This window comes from Salvia splendens, chromosome 18, assembly GCF_004379255.2.
Source record: "Salvia splendens isolate huo1 chromosome 18, SspV2, whole genome shotgun sequence".
Taxonomy (NCBI): domain Eukaryota; kingdom Viridiplantae; phylum Streptophyta; class Magnoliopsida; order Lamiales; family Lamiaceae; genus Salvia; species Salvia splendens.
In genome coordinates, this window is record NC_056049.1 from 17294435 (window position 1) to 17310105 (window position 15671).

Here is a 15671-nt window from a genome sequence, read left to right on the forward strand (position 1 = left end):
GAATGTGGATTTTTTTCTTCTCTCTCCTTCTTGGCTTCCTTTTATAGGGAGGCTTACCCTTGATTTTAGGGTAAATCCTCATTGCAAGTTGACTTCTTTGCCCTTAATTGTGGGTAATCCGTCCCAGCTATCCGTCTTCTCCATCTCAAGCCGTTTCAGCAGGAATATTGATCAGTATGAGATCATGCTGGCGCCCATTTTCACCTGAACATTCCGAAACTTCCCTACTGGCTAGAACACTTAACCTGCACACTTTGAGCAACTGTTTTGCAGATATAATCAATTTTGCACATCATACTGACCCGTAACAAAGGCCTAGAATACGACTTATCAAACTGCTCACACTTACCACATGCTTGTCCTCAAGCGTGAAGAACAACCAAAAGACATAAATTAAACAAAACACCAAGAACATGCTTCGCAATCAAATTGGACATGCATACATGAATTTCGTGAAATTTAAATCCAAATAATCAGAGCCAAAGACTAGCTCTGATACCAATTGTTAGGATCGTCGACTGCAACATTAGTTTGATATTGTCCGCTTTGGGTCAAGCCCGCACGGATTTATTTTTGGGTCACTCCCAAAAGACCTCAAATTAATTGGGGTTGGACATGAATTATATACACCTTCCAACTTCCCTCACTCATCCGATGTGGGATATGTTTGTAACCCAACAAACCTCCCCTCAAACCGAGACCACATCGGGAACGCAGTCGACACAAACATGGGTCGTTCCAACCCTGGCCCCTGGGTCATCCTGGATCCGACTCTAACCCGAGTCCTTCAGGGTTAATCACATTAACTCACATAACTCACAACAACTAATTTCACATAATTTACTCAAACACATAGACACTCAATTTCCACAAAAGAAATTCTCATTCAACATACACTATGACTGTGTGTATGTGTGTGTGTTTACTTAGCTTTGGGAAAGTAAAAGATAGAGTAAATCAATGTAGATGATGTCGAGAATTCATGTGGCAGTAATGATTTATAGCATCCACGTCGTTTGTGATTTCCATTTCAACATCCACACCGTAATTCGGCCATGGATTCCTCGTAAGCTCTAGCAACGACTCCTTCACATCGTCAGCTTCCACCGTCTCCTCATTCTTCCTCTAAGATAGATAAGGTAAAACAAGACAATAACACACATTTTAGATCATTTTAGGCCAGATAACTCAAAGATAAAAGAGTTAGCGATAGAAATCGTTGAATTTATTTATATTTTACCTCAACTTTAAAGATGGCGGAAGCCAAGCAAGTGTGCCTCATTGTGTTGACATTGTCTACTTCGAGTCCCATTGCATACAAGGCATCTATCAATCTCACAAAACCACCACATTTATGCTCACAAAAAACCTTGACAAAGAACTCCTTCCCATCCACTTGGTACACCTCCACTTGAGGCTGCACAAATCCATCATCAATCACCAAACAATATGTAGTACTCCCTCCATCCCTAAAATTTATCACTTATTTCCGTTTTCGTTCGTCCCTACAAATTTGTTATATTTCACTTTTATCATTTTTGGTAATGGACCTCATATTTCACTAACTCATTCCTACTCACATTTTATTATAAAACTAATATATAAATATATGAGCCACATGACACTAACTTTTTTAACACACTTTTCATTACATTTCTTAAAACTCGTGTCGGGTCAAATGATGACAAATTATAAGGGACGGAGAGAGTAATTCATAAAAGCCTACTAATGAATACCTGAGTATACCTCCATCTGCTGATCACTCTTGTTTGTGTGATAGCCGGTGGAGAGGCTCTCCTGCTCACGCTTAGGGTTGCGCTTCTGAATCTGTGGGAACGAGCCTTCCTCCGCTGTCTTCTTTGCACTCTCATCGTGATCATGGTTAGTAGTTCTGCAATAAGAATTAGTTGTCCGCCTGCTTCCGCAGCTCCTTCACATACTCAATCGCATCCCCTAGGATCGAGGCTCTGTCCAACTGCATCACAAGTATATTTATGTACAGGTGTGTGTTAAAATACATATAATTCTTATTGCAGAACTACAAACAATAAACATTTTATACACTTATAACGAACATTTTATATATATGTAATGAACATTATTATAAGGGATAATCATTATATGTTCATTAAACGTGCATAAAATGTTCATGGTTAGTAGTTCTGCAATAAGAATTGGTTATTAAATGATTACGATCGAATATATATATGTATATAACTAGTTACACGCGTCCCCGGCCTTGGTAGTGATTAGTTAGGCCTTACTTACCTTGGAGATGTTAGGCACCAATGCACGTAGGGCGTAAAGCCTGTCATTTAGCTTCTTCCTCCTCTTCCTCTCGGCCTCCAGATTCTTTGACCCCTTCCCACTCCTCCTCCTGTACTTGGGATCATTCTCGTCCGAATCATCAGACCTGTTGTCCTCCTCCACCCACTTGGCCCCTCTGCTCGCCTCCTGGAAAGCGTTCTCCATCGTTGGGGTGAAGATGCAATGGTCCCCTTCAAGGAACATGCTGTCGGAGAGATGGATCCTGTCAATGGAGATGTCATTAGGCAAGTCAGGTGATGACATATGCTGCTGGAAGAGGGCTGAGGAGAAGGAATCTGTTGTCCCTGAGTTGCTCATCGTCTGCTGCTCCAGCGCAATGCTGCACTGCACCCGGATCAGATCCATCACCCCTTTGTCCTCAGCCACCTACACACCACCATATGTTACTCTCTACTCTCTAATCATAACTATCTTGTTTTCAAGTTGAACAGTATTGCTAACCTCGTCGGCCACGAACAGCTCCACTAGTCCCACGGACAACGGGATCAAAACTCGAGTTCCAACTGCTTCTTGCACTTAGAAAAAATGGATCATAACATTACATGTTTAAAGAAAATAAGTGAAATCTTCAAAATGGACCTACTTGTGATGAGAGGGTTGAATCTGAGTTGTGTGAGTAACTGAGCCAGCTAGGTTGGTTTGAGCACAAGGTTTGTGCATGGACTCTACAAATGTATTACAACATCAATTAATATCTAGGTCTGGATCTGATTGTTGGCAAATGAAAGAAAAATAAAATACTATAACATTATCAGATAGAGCTGAAACAATTATATAAGTCTCATGGGTCATTCCTTCTACCACCAATGGGTGTGGGCCAAAAATTCCTGTAGTATATATCAACTAAAATTGAAAAAACACGAGGCTTTAAATTTGACCAGTTTGATAGAAGGTTGGTCCAACTGATCAGAAAAAAGGCCAACTAGTTAGATACTTACCCAGAATCGAGGATCATGGACGAAGGAATGAGGTCCAGTAAATCATAGGACTTGAACCTTGGATGAGGATACATCACATCTCTACAAGGAGAGCTAGAAGAAACCTCGAAGCCAAGCTCGTGCGCGTTGTTATCCCGTCCATCGCAGCAGCAGTCCTTCAACTCAATCGACCTTCAAATCCCAAACAGTGAAAACAAAGTGATCATACAATAATTAAGGCCTTTATGGTTTGGACTTGGGTTAATTAGTTAATTTTGTAACCTGTTATCATCGCTAAGCTTCCATAACACGATGTAATCCCAGCCCTTGATCCCCACAAGGGGCCTAAGCCTCTCTATAAAGCTTTGCACTAACATTTTACTTCCTCTTCACAACAAACCAATATGCATATGAACAATAACTAATATGCCTAATTATTAGTGGTAACATTTTGGTAGGTCAGCAACGAAGCATGCATGAGGGTTAGCTTCTAAAACCGGTAGAGAATTTGTTGGATTTAAATATAATTAGTGGCAGTGTTCATATTTATAACCGTTGCTATATACTCCATACATCCCTAAAATTTTATCACATTTTTCTATTTCCATCCGTCCCATAAAATTTGTCACATTTCATTTTTTACCATTTTTGGTACAGGACCTCACATTCGACTAACTTATTCTCACTCATATTTTATTATAAAACTAATAATTTACAAGTAGGACTCATATCCTAATAACTTGTACAACTCACTTTCTATTATATTTCTTAAAACCCGTGTCTAGTCAAACTGTGACATTATTTAAGAGACTGAGGGAATACTGTAAAAAAAATTTGGAACGTTTTGGATTCATTATTTTAACACTATTAGTAACACTACATAAATATAGAACTTGAATCACAAATTTAAGTTAAAATAAAATACTATTAATAATCCATTACAAACTAATTTTTGTATTTGGATGCTAAAAGTAGTTATGTGCGCTAGCTAGCTAAAAGCACTAGCAAATGAAATTGAAAAAACAAAATGCAACAAATTTAAAGTGGTAATCAAGACGGGGAATAAAATATCAAGTCATGATATATCGAATCACATTTTTTCTTCTCTGTTGCAAGAGGAATCTTTAATCAGTTTAAAGCTTTATTTAAAGAATTTATTTTAATGTTGTAGGACAATGACAGTAACCAGGTCAGACCCAATTATTTTAATGTTGATGGAAGTGTGTGTTATCCATTTTTCCTATAAACACGGCAGCGCCTTTTGCATGAACCATAATTCATAACTAAATCCATAATCATACACACTTCTTTTTCTCCTTTCCTCTCTCGATTTTCTTTTTATCTTTTGCAATAATATTATAATTGTGAAAACTCTTAAGGTGCATTCAGTAAAATTGGAATTGGAAGTAAAATTGGAATTGGATTGGAATTAGAATTATATTGTTGGATTTGAATAATAATTGTGAAAACTCTTAAGGCCCGTTCAGTAGAATTGGAATTGGAATTATAATTCAATTCCAAATCCTTTGTTCGGTAAAAGTGATAGGGAATTGAATTTATAGAAATTATGCACCCACACTCACAAAAGTGTGTAGTATGTGTAGTGTGTGTAACTGTGTGTGTCCATCTATGTTTGTGTAACTGTGTGTGTGACGGTGTGTTTATATGTGTAACTATGTGTGTGTGTGTGTGTGATTGTGTGTCTCTGAAGTGTGTAACTATGTGTGTGTGTATGACAGTGTATGTCTGTGTGTAACTCCGTGTGTGTAACTCTTTGTGTGTGACTGTGTGCATATGACGGTGTGTGTGAGTGTGTGTAATTGTGTGTTTGTATGTGAGTATGTGAGTGTGTATGTGTATGTGTATGTGTATGTGTGTGTAACTGTGTGTGAGTATGTGAGTGTGTGTGTATAACTATGTGTGAGTATGTGAGTCTGTGTGTGACTCTGGCAGTAAATGCGCATGTACATTTGTATTTGTGTGTGTAATTGTGTCTGTGTGTAACTTTGTAGACGTGTGTGTGTGACTGTGTGCGTAAATGTGTGTCTGCGTTTGTGAGTGTTTGTTTGTGTGTGTAACTTTTGTGTAGGTATGTCTATGTGTGTTTGTGTCTGTCTTTGTGTGTAACTATGTGTGTTGTGTGTGCTCTATTTATGTAGTGTATGAAAGTATCCAAGTAACAATTTGCAATTATATGTTATTTTTTAATTAAAATTGTGGAATTGAGAGGAATTGGAATTGTAATTCAAATTCAAATCTAGATATTTTTCGACATCAAGCATCAGACTCGGAATTGAAAGCCCCAACTCTATTTGTCTCAGCCTTGTCCGATCTTGATCCGCTTTTATATTGATACACTCAGATTTTGCATTGTTTTAAGGCCATTATTTGGTCCGTTTTGAGTGTCAAAGTTGTATTACATGTCCATTAATTGCATATTTTGTTTAATTTGGTATTTTTTACGTGTTTTGTGAGAAATATGCAAAACATAGCCTAAAAAAATAGCTAAAAGTCGAAGTTAGAAATCTGGAGCATTCGAGAGGTCCATCGGTCTGTTGCAACATAGCCAACGACCGCTGAATGGGTAGCGGTCCGCTTCAAAAAGGTTGAGCTGAAAAGAGGAACACACCCAGCGACCGCTCCCGGAGATCCAGTAGCTACGGGATGATTGCCAGCGACAGCTGAAACAAAGTGCAACGACCGCTGATCAAGAGACAGAACGCTACGGAACACTAGCCAGCGACCGTTGAACAAAGTGCAACGACCGCTGATCAAGAGACAGAACGCTACGGAACACTAGCCAGCGACCGTTGAACAAAGTGCAGCGGCCCGCTGGGAAAACGAGGCGCACAAAATTAACCTACTTTCTCTGCAAAATTTACCATACTATACTGAATATTTGCCATAATTATGGAGCACGAAAATAAGGCTATAAAAACCCCCTCAAGCTTCATCAAGGAGATCTTTTGCTGCATAATTTTCCAGAGAGTTGAGAGTTCTTCCATTGTTCATCAAGTTCAAGGTGTTTGAAGAAGAATTCAAGAGAAGATCGAGGCTATAAAAATTCAACCTTTGGGTGTTATCACTTTAGTTCTTATGTTTTCATTGTTTACCCTACAAACTATGTTTTTAGATTATTCAATTATGTGTAACTAAACTCGTAGAATTCTAGGGATGTGTTAGTAACGACTTTGGTTATACAATTCGTATTTATTTAATATCTGTTTCGTTCATTACTTCACTTTTATTAAGTGTTGGATAATTGCTTCACGTTTGAGTGACACATTCAGTGATGATCTATTGACTTGCAACATAATCGTGAGAGGAAGTTGGCGAGTTAGAAGAGCTTAGTTGACGTTACAATTAGCTTCCCTTAAAACGACACTGTTAATTGAGAGCGAGAATATAAGGAGTCTTAGGAGTTTTTAGGAGTTATTAATCTAGGATTGACGTCCCTAGTGTCTACAATCCACTTTGTGCTGCATGGACAATATATTAGTGACTCGTTCTGGTGAAGTATGAACTGTGCTAGTGTGTTGTAGTTGGAATTTGTATAACCATAACTGTAAGCACATACCTGTAATTCTCTTATCTCATGTGAATTATCTCTGTGTTTTATCTGCAATTATTGTTTTCTTTGTTTTTACAAGTTTTTATTTCTCAAAAACCAAAACCTTTTGCTTTTCCAAATAGTAGAAGAAGCCTAGTAGAAGATAGCCAATTTGTGTTCGTTTTCCATGTGTTTGATATCTGGTATTAACCTTTAGTTATACTATATATACCATGTATATTTTTTTTTCTTCTAAAATAAACTCCTATAGAAAGGAGGAAATTATAATTGATGTCAAGAGGGCTCGAACTCAGCACTTCATACAATAATGTCTAAGCTTCTTGCCGCTAGGACAAAGGCTCTATAGACTTGTCGGATTATTTAGTCCTAATAAAAAGTGTATCATATATGCCTAGGAAAGAGCTTTTATATGCCAAGGACTTTCTGTTATCCTTGAAGAGTCTTCTTCAACCTTTAGTACTTGTATTTCTCCACCTTCTTCATTATCTCCTTGAGTTTTTGGAATCTTCACACATTGCTGGCTGGTCTCCTCTTCAATTTCTAGTAGGTCCAAGTTTCTTTATTCACTTGAGCTTGGGTTGACTTCTTTTCTCCAAGTCTCCTCAATTGTTGAAATAGAAGTCTTCAGTTATCATCATGATGGAAGAATAAGAAGAAGCTAATGCTTCCATGTGCCATTATTCCATGACCTTCTAGTGGCGGCTTATTTTCCGACCGACAGTTCGTAGTTATGTAGTCTTTCTTCCAACAGTTATTGCATATTCCATCAAATTTTCTAGATTGACGAGCTTCACTACTCCTGTCGTCTTAGTGTTGTGCTCCCCCTAGCTGAGAGTGTCTCTCATCTTCATCTTCATCTTCATCTTCATCTTCATCGCTCTTTTACGGCGATAATCTCGATCACCTTCGTCTCTTCTACGCCAATAATCTCAGCTGCCTTCTTATCTTCTTTGTATGCAATCATTTCTAGTAGAGCGGCCCCCGTTGCCAGTGAACATGACGTCTTCTACATAATCCTTCACAGCTACTTTGGACATTTTATCATCCAATGTCTCTTCATTGGACAAGATATTCTATAACTCGTCAAGGGTTGGCTACGTAGCCCAACCTTGAGTCATAAGACCCTTAAACTCGGGTCTTAAACAATGGACGATGATCCTTCTCATCCTCGTCTCATTAAACACGTTATTAGGATCTAATTTTGAAATATCCTTGCATAAAGATTTTACTTTAGAGAAGTACTGACTAACAGTGTGCTCTCGTTGCTAGATTGAGAATAGCTCATTCTTTAGGCATTGTAGCTTTGCCTCGTTATTCTTAGTGAAAGCAGTCTTCAGGATCTCCCACACCTCTTTCGGTGTCTTAGCTAACCTGATACGTTGCATCTGCTAGGCTTCTACTACAGCCACCAGCACGAACATTGTCTTTCCGCATTTCATCTCCTACTCTACTCTTCATGTGCCTTCGCGTCGCCAGTCGGTGGTGTGATGCTATCTCCTCCGAAAATATCTCATATGGATACTCCAGTCCTGCAATTATTGCTTTTTAGCTTCTCGATGCTTTTAGCAAAATCTAAAAATCTGCCATATTGTACTGATGTTCTCAGCTGTTAACTTCGGCACGGTAACGACACCAACTATAGTTCCTAACTATTAGTTCCGATAGAGTAACAGCTCCAACAATAGTCCTCAACTGTTGATTCTGGCAGAGTACCGGTATGCTATCAATATGCGAATGAACGCCACAAAACACCATAGCTACAACAACAATCACCACAACGTGAAGTAGCTCAAATACCACTTGTTGAGTACTCTCTAGTCCCGTTAAAAATGAAACAATTTCCTTTTTTGGATTGTCCCATTAAAAATGAAATATTTCTTAAAATGGAAACATCCCTATCTCTACTTTTTCATCTCTCTTACTTTACTCTCTCTTCATTAACTCACAGACGAAATGAATTTTATTAAATACAACAAGGGTGTACAGAACACCATTACACTACATGATGGTTTACACAACACTAGCACAACACTACAAATCTTTGAAGACACGCCCCAAAATACTCTCTTGGATGACACCTCAAGAGATACACACCTCACACACTTAACTGTCCATGTACACGCAACACCTACTTGTACACAACTTTCCCATATTTATAACTAGCTTAAGTCGATAGAGATAATTTATTCAATAGCAAGTACTCCCTCCGTCTTAAGAAAGTTGGAGTTTGGATCTCCTGCTGTGTCTAATAGCACAACAGGGGATGATGTTCCATATAATTGGTTGTATGGAACAACATCTCCTACTGGGCTATCAGCCATAACATGAGATCCACCCAAAAAGTTGAGGCTAAACTTCTAGGCACAGAGATTAAGAAATTATGTTGAATATTGATAAGGCTCGTTTCATGCATAGTTTTTATGGTGGTTAATATACTAAATTTGGTAGATAACACGAAGAAAAGTGGAGTTTTAGTGTGCACGATTGAGAATTTGCTAAGTGACGATGCGACTTGATCAAGTGAGAACAGAAGCAAAAAATAGCCTAGAGGTGGAGCAAACTGATCAATTTGGCAAGAGGTGGAGTGATTGAGCCTGACTGTCACGCCCGCATTTTCTAAGGATAGAAAACACGGTTTATCACGACTAGGGGAGGATTAAAGAAGCGGGGAAGAAAGGGGGAAAACAACGCAACTCGACCATAGCTCGAAACAAATGGGAATAGCTCGAATAAAAATCAGAGTATCTCAACAATCAACAACTCAAGAATGAATACTATCTCAACGATACAAGAACTCAAAAGAAGAACAACTACTTAACGGAAGCATTTGAGAGAATGAATATGCCACGTATGAAGACATGACACATTCTACACACTTAAGTTTCTTCAACGGTCTTGCTCAACACCCACCGCACCCGTCATGCTCAACCTGCACATTTTTAAAAAGAAATGCAGGGCTAAGTACTTGATGCACTCAATGGACTCATGCCGAAAACATTTTATAAAATGATATTTATCATGCCACCATTGAGTGACCTTGGGGTTTTAACTTTAGAAATCGCCCAAGACACTAAAATCATTTCCATTGTAAAACTCGTGACTGCAGTCATTTTCCCATAGATGTCTACCATATCTGATCCATTGATGACAAATATTCATATCATTTTCACATAAAAATATACTTTGGGCATTGCCCTTATTTAAAAAGAAAGTCCACCTCAAACGCTTAACTCCTCAATCACTTTTCGTTCTCACAGCAATCGACGTGCACAAATTTACCCTTTTCGATCTAACACGATATGCAAAAATTAGACTTTGCAAAGTAAATAAATTTAACAATGTATGCATCCTAAGTGTGTGCTCAATTTATCCTTCGCTCATATATAATAAAACATATTTATCAATTACCCACTTTAAAACTATTATACACTAAAACTAATTGACCCCATAAAATAATATAAGTAATAGTGCTCAAACAATTAAAATTAGAGAAAGAAAAAGGGTCAGCAGCAACGTATACACTCCGTACCCAAACTAATTTCTCTTCCTCTATCACAACAAACAAGAATGGCCCACTAAATTAAAAGAAGACAAGTAAAGTATACTCCTTCTCACCACCATCGTTTATCTCTCATAAATCTCAAAAAAAAATTTAAAGCAGCTCCAACATCACAATTCGTCTATCCCTCATCTCTAACGCCCTTGTCTCAATTTTCATCTCATATTCCCGAATCAGAAGCAACAAGCTCATCTCCCTTTCTATCTACTACCTTAAGAATTAAGGAACACACCCATTGCTACTGTCACTGCCCCTCCGTCGCCGCTGAGCTCCAACCAGCTCAGCCTCCGTCGCCGGCGACGCTACTTCTCACAACCGGTAAGTCCTTCTCCTTTACCCCATTCTAAACCTTTATTAAATTTCTGATTATTCGATTCAACTATTTTTAGGCAGTCCCGGAATATTTAATATTGGAATTGGAAAGAAATCAAAAGGGAAACTTCTATCGGTATTAAAGATTGAAGTTTTAGGAGGAGGGTATTATTCAACAAATTGCAGAAATTCAATTGGTGGACTACCGTAAATGTATATGCCATGGAAGATTTCATAAAATAAAAGAGGATATACCTTCAATTGGATAGGATAATTTGCAATTGCTGGAACTATTTTCGTTGTGCTCCTCTTCTCAGATTTGGAATTAATGGAGAAAATGGTGGGAAGAGATGTATATATATATATATATATATATATATAGGCAAAAAAAAAGATAGATATCGATGGATTTAGATGAGGGAGAGATTTTTAGGGAAGATGAAGATATGGGGAAATCATTTGGTGATGAGGTTTGGAGAAATATATTTGACCAAGTCAACTAGGAAAAGATTTAATTAGATTACTTTAAATTTTTTTTTCTCCCTTTTTTCTCGGGTGTTACACTGACGGTCGTGCCTTTTTCTCCTTCAAAAATCATGTTTCGGCAAAATTAACTCGCCAAAACAGCGCACCCGGCCGCTTCAATTTATAAGGGTAAAACTCACTCGGCCGCGTAAAGCTTTTTCAACCCCTTACTGGAAGTCCAACGTTGTATCACTTGTACCCGGCCGCTTGAATTTACAGGGTAATAATTCACTCGGCAGCGTGAAACTTTCTAGACAGCGCAATGTTTTTATAACAGCCATAAATTCTTCTACTGAACTCCGATTGAGACGTGCGAGATACCCACACGAAGCTCTTTCAAAGAAGAAGAGATTGATATGCATTAGGGGCTGATTGGACTTCAAAATCTCCAGTAAAATTGTCTCAAACTAAGGCTGCTGCACATCCATATATTTTGTATATTTTTCTACACATTCTTAACAAAATGATCAACATACCAACATAATAGAGAAGTAGATATAAACACGCCCAATAATAGACGAAATATGATTAAATTCATACAAAACCACCCTCTAAAACCATGTAAAATCCAAGTATGTCACTTACTATACCTACTTTTTATTGTTCTCCCTTACTTCACCAATTTTCTCATTAGAACCAGTACCGTCCACAAATGTAAGTATCTGTTTCAGGATTTTAGTTCCAAAATATATGTACTAGTAACTGTCGGACATGAATGCGTCTATTTCGCTTGCAAACTCTAGGCGGGCTTTAGAAATTAGAACTAAGGTACTCTCCCATGGGCTTTAACAAATCGGCCCAGAAACTATCACGCTATTGGGCTCTGAAGCCCTGGCCCATGTGTTATTCAGTAGTACTCCATTTTATATTGAAAACAGGGCTAGATCACTAGAATGTGTAATGACTTCGAGGCAATTCTAAATAAGTTAGGCTCCATTAGTTTGATGTTAATGGTGAAAGTAAAATTATGTTTAAAACAAGCTTAACCAAAGAAAATTATGTTTAAAACAAGCTTCACCCTTGCCTAAGCTTCAATTGCGTCAGAGATCACGTTCTTGAACAACGATAAGCGTATAATTAATACTCATCGCCTTTATGTTCAGTAACTCTCACTCAGCAAATCCTTCTTCTCCTACTTTTCTTTCAGCGTCTGGCATAAGTCATTACCATTGATGTAGTCCTCAATCTGCCTAATGAAATTTTAATTCATAAAACTTTTCAACTGAAATTTTTCCATCATCCATCGTTGTTATTGCTTCCTCTGAATCTCATCTCTAGATGTCAATTCCTACGAAGTTACAAATTACGAAACGTAATCAATATTGCACAAGTCATGAATCTTTCACTACGGACAAAACATATTGCACACCTCACAATTACAATGAGAAAAACTGTTTATAAGAAAGGAAAAACTGTTTATAAGAAAGGACAAACCCTTAACCAACATAATCCTAATCTAACTACACTTCTTACTAATTCTGAACTCTAATTCTAACTTCATCATAACTCCATAATCCGCCTCCAAAAAATAGACTAGTTTTCCCATTTTGGATCGTCCTCCAAAATTATAGACAAAGTCTAAATAAAGAAAGTTTTGAACTAGTATAGCATGGATCCCACAATCCGCTAATACTACTTCCACTACTTTTTCCCCTCTCTCTTATTTTATCAATTGCAAATTAAAAGTCGTGTCATATACAACTTTGTTAATTTTTTAGGACATAAGGAGTATTATTTTCATTATCAAAACAATAGTACAAGGTTTATGAAAATATATTCATCCTAACACCAAAATAATCATAACAATGTAAGATCTGATCACAAAATATCTTTCAACTACTAATCAAAGGTCTACAAATATATTAAGGAGATTGTTCAGTTTATCAGATATGGCCAGATTAGGGTGGTTCCATATCTGATCAAATTCTGTTGTTCAGTTTGTGTGTGACATTTCTGGCCGGCCCAAGGTATGGGGCTCAGCCTGCAACTGTTCATCAGAATTGCTCCTGAAGTAATATTGGCAAATGGGTGGTTTTCAATTCTTGAGAGCCTAGAATTGAGGGACTTGGACACCAAAAAGTCATTTTTGCCCCCTAATTTTTAGATTCCCCTCCAAATCGAGAATTTTAGCTCACGTTCTTGAGGAGTGTTTTTGGAGAATTTTAGTGATGAGTGGTATTTTTGTCTACACACCTAAAACACTACTTCTGGACTACACCAAAACTCGCCCAATTCATACTAACTTAACACCATATTTATTTCTGCTGTGGTGGGCCACCCTCTTCCCAATTCTTCTCCATATCCAAATCCTAAGTGGTCCCGATAAATAATGTGATGCAGGAGTGTCTTCCATTTTCATCCGTCCACCACTAGGAAGATGTAGGGTTGATAACATATCTAGAGATGAAATTTTATAAATAAAATTGTTCATAAAATTCCATCCCTTAATGAGATATCAATCCTACCAAACATGCCTTTATTGTTTATGGTCTTTGTCGTTTTTAAAAGGGTAAAAGGGACTGGGGAACTTGGTTTTTACCTAATTTTTGGGATTTTGTTTATAAAATTCTATTCCTAGATGAGTTATCAACTCTACCAAACATGCCTTTAGTGTTTATGGTATTTGTCATTTTTAAAAGGGAATGGATAACTTGGTTTTTACCTATTTTTTGGATTAATACATAAATTTAAATATTGTTGTGATAATTTCACAATTCAAATTTTAGTACAAATTAAATTGATACGAGCAAAATTGAATTTGACGTGGCACCACTCCAATAAAAACACGACGTTGTTGAAACTTGTCTGTGTGAAAATATAATTGGAGTAAAATTCCATTAAAATTGTGTTAAAAATATTAGGGTTAATTAGGTCAATTTATAAATATTGTGGCATAAATAATAAGAAAATAGAAGAGAAAATAGATAAAAATTCAAAAATCCATTATTCTGAAAAATTCGTATGCCACGATCCCGTATTCTGAAAGGTCAGCAAATTTAATCCCAAATTTCGAAAGGCTTACCAATTGAGACTTTTTTCCGAAATCCCTCAAATTTCAGGGATGGAGAGAGTATAATAAATGGAATTTATTATTGCAGAATTTCTCAATTTGGAAAAGTAGGCATGTGATAATAATTGTAAAACGGGCCAGGTTCTTAACTTCTTTTATATCAATGATTTTTTTGTTTGGAAAAGATTGTGCATGGTTTATGTGTAAAACTAGTATTGAGTGAAAGTTCGTGTATTGACAAACAGGTGTTTTATCGCGAGAGGCTAAACGGTTACTATGGCGTGGCCGTGTTCATTTTTGGTTGCAATCTCATCTACTACCGAGACCATAACGTTTTTTATGGTGAAATACCGGTATGATTTTTTGCGTTACGCCTTCTTCTGTCTGAATTTATTCGGAGGCATTGCTATGGTAGAGAGTGTGATGATGATTGTGGCTTCACTAGTCCCTAACTTCTTGATGGGGAGCCTCTAAATGGTCATCAACTGCGTCAGTTTCATTTCCAATTATTAGTGACTATAGTCCTCCCAGTTAAATGACGCACTTCTTTTAAATAAAAAGATTTAAAATAGTACGTCAAGAGGGTGAATAAAATAAGAAAAACATCTTTCATTCGGCTCTTACAGCTTGCTATGATCTGTCCACGGAAGATCAACATAGTATGACTGTGAACTTTTTGGGAACTCCCTATATGCTTTCGAGTGGAAACGTGGTCCTGCATTCCAACCTGAAGATCCGCCCTTGGCGGCTGCTCGGCGTTTTGTGCTGACAAGAATGATACCGGCTTCAGAGATTGCCACTTCAATGGTTGTTTCCATCAACATCTATAAGTTCTTTTTCCCCTTCAATTCTCAAAAGAGAGAAATAATTAAGTGAATATGCATTTCCAACTCATGTAAATATTTTAACATCACAATGACTCATTAGTAACAGTTCCTGATAATTTTGTGTAAAATTCAGGATTAATTATCTAATCTTCTATCCATATCTTTATTGATTTTATCAAGTGATTATCATATTTGAAAGTCGTCAAATGTATCCCAATCTTTCCAACTTATCAACTGTATTGTAATCTTTTGGAACTAATTGCTAACTATATCAACCGTCAATGTTATAGATCAGGGGCGAATCCAAAATTTATGGTTTGGGTACAAATTGTAACAAATAATTATGAGATAAATAAAATTCCATTAAACAATACAAAAAAACATGCCAATTACCAAGGGTTTTACTGATGACACAATGTCCGTAATTTACCTACAGATTACCAAGGGATTTGCTTGTAATATTTTCGACATTATTTCCAGCACATTTCTGATGGAATTTGGCGCGTTGATATTTCCAACGTATGATTCCGTGGGTAAAGTTATTATTTTATTCTAGTAATAATAATAATTACTAGTATTATTTTAAAATTCCAGAATTCTAATTTCCGAGGAATGCCGAATG

The 15671-nt window shown here is 37.1% G+C and overlaps 1 long non-coding RNA gene and 1 pseudogene across 1 annotated transcript; one reads left to right on the forward strand and one right to left on the reverse strand.

The window, feature by feature from the left end:
• Positions 1-852: 852 nt before the first annotated feature.
• LOC121776328 lies at positions 853-3738 on the reverse strand (annotated as a pseudogene).
• Positions 3739-10128: 6390 nt separating this feature from the next.
• On the forward strand, positions 10129-10955 carry LOC121776184. The gene is made up of 2 exons (XR_006045254.1): positions 10129-10693; positions 10765-10955. It is a non-coding gene; the product is annotated as an uncharacterized LOC121776184 (long non-coding RNA).
• Positions 10956-15671: the final 4716 nt, after the last annotated feature.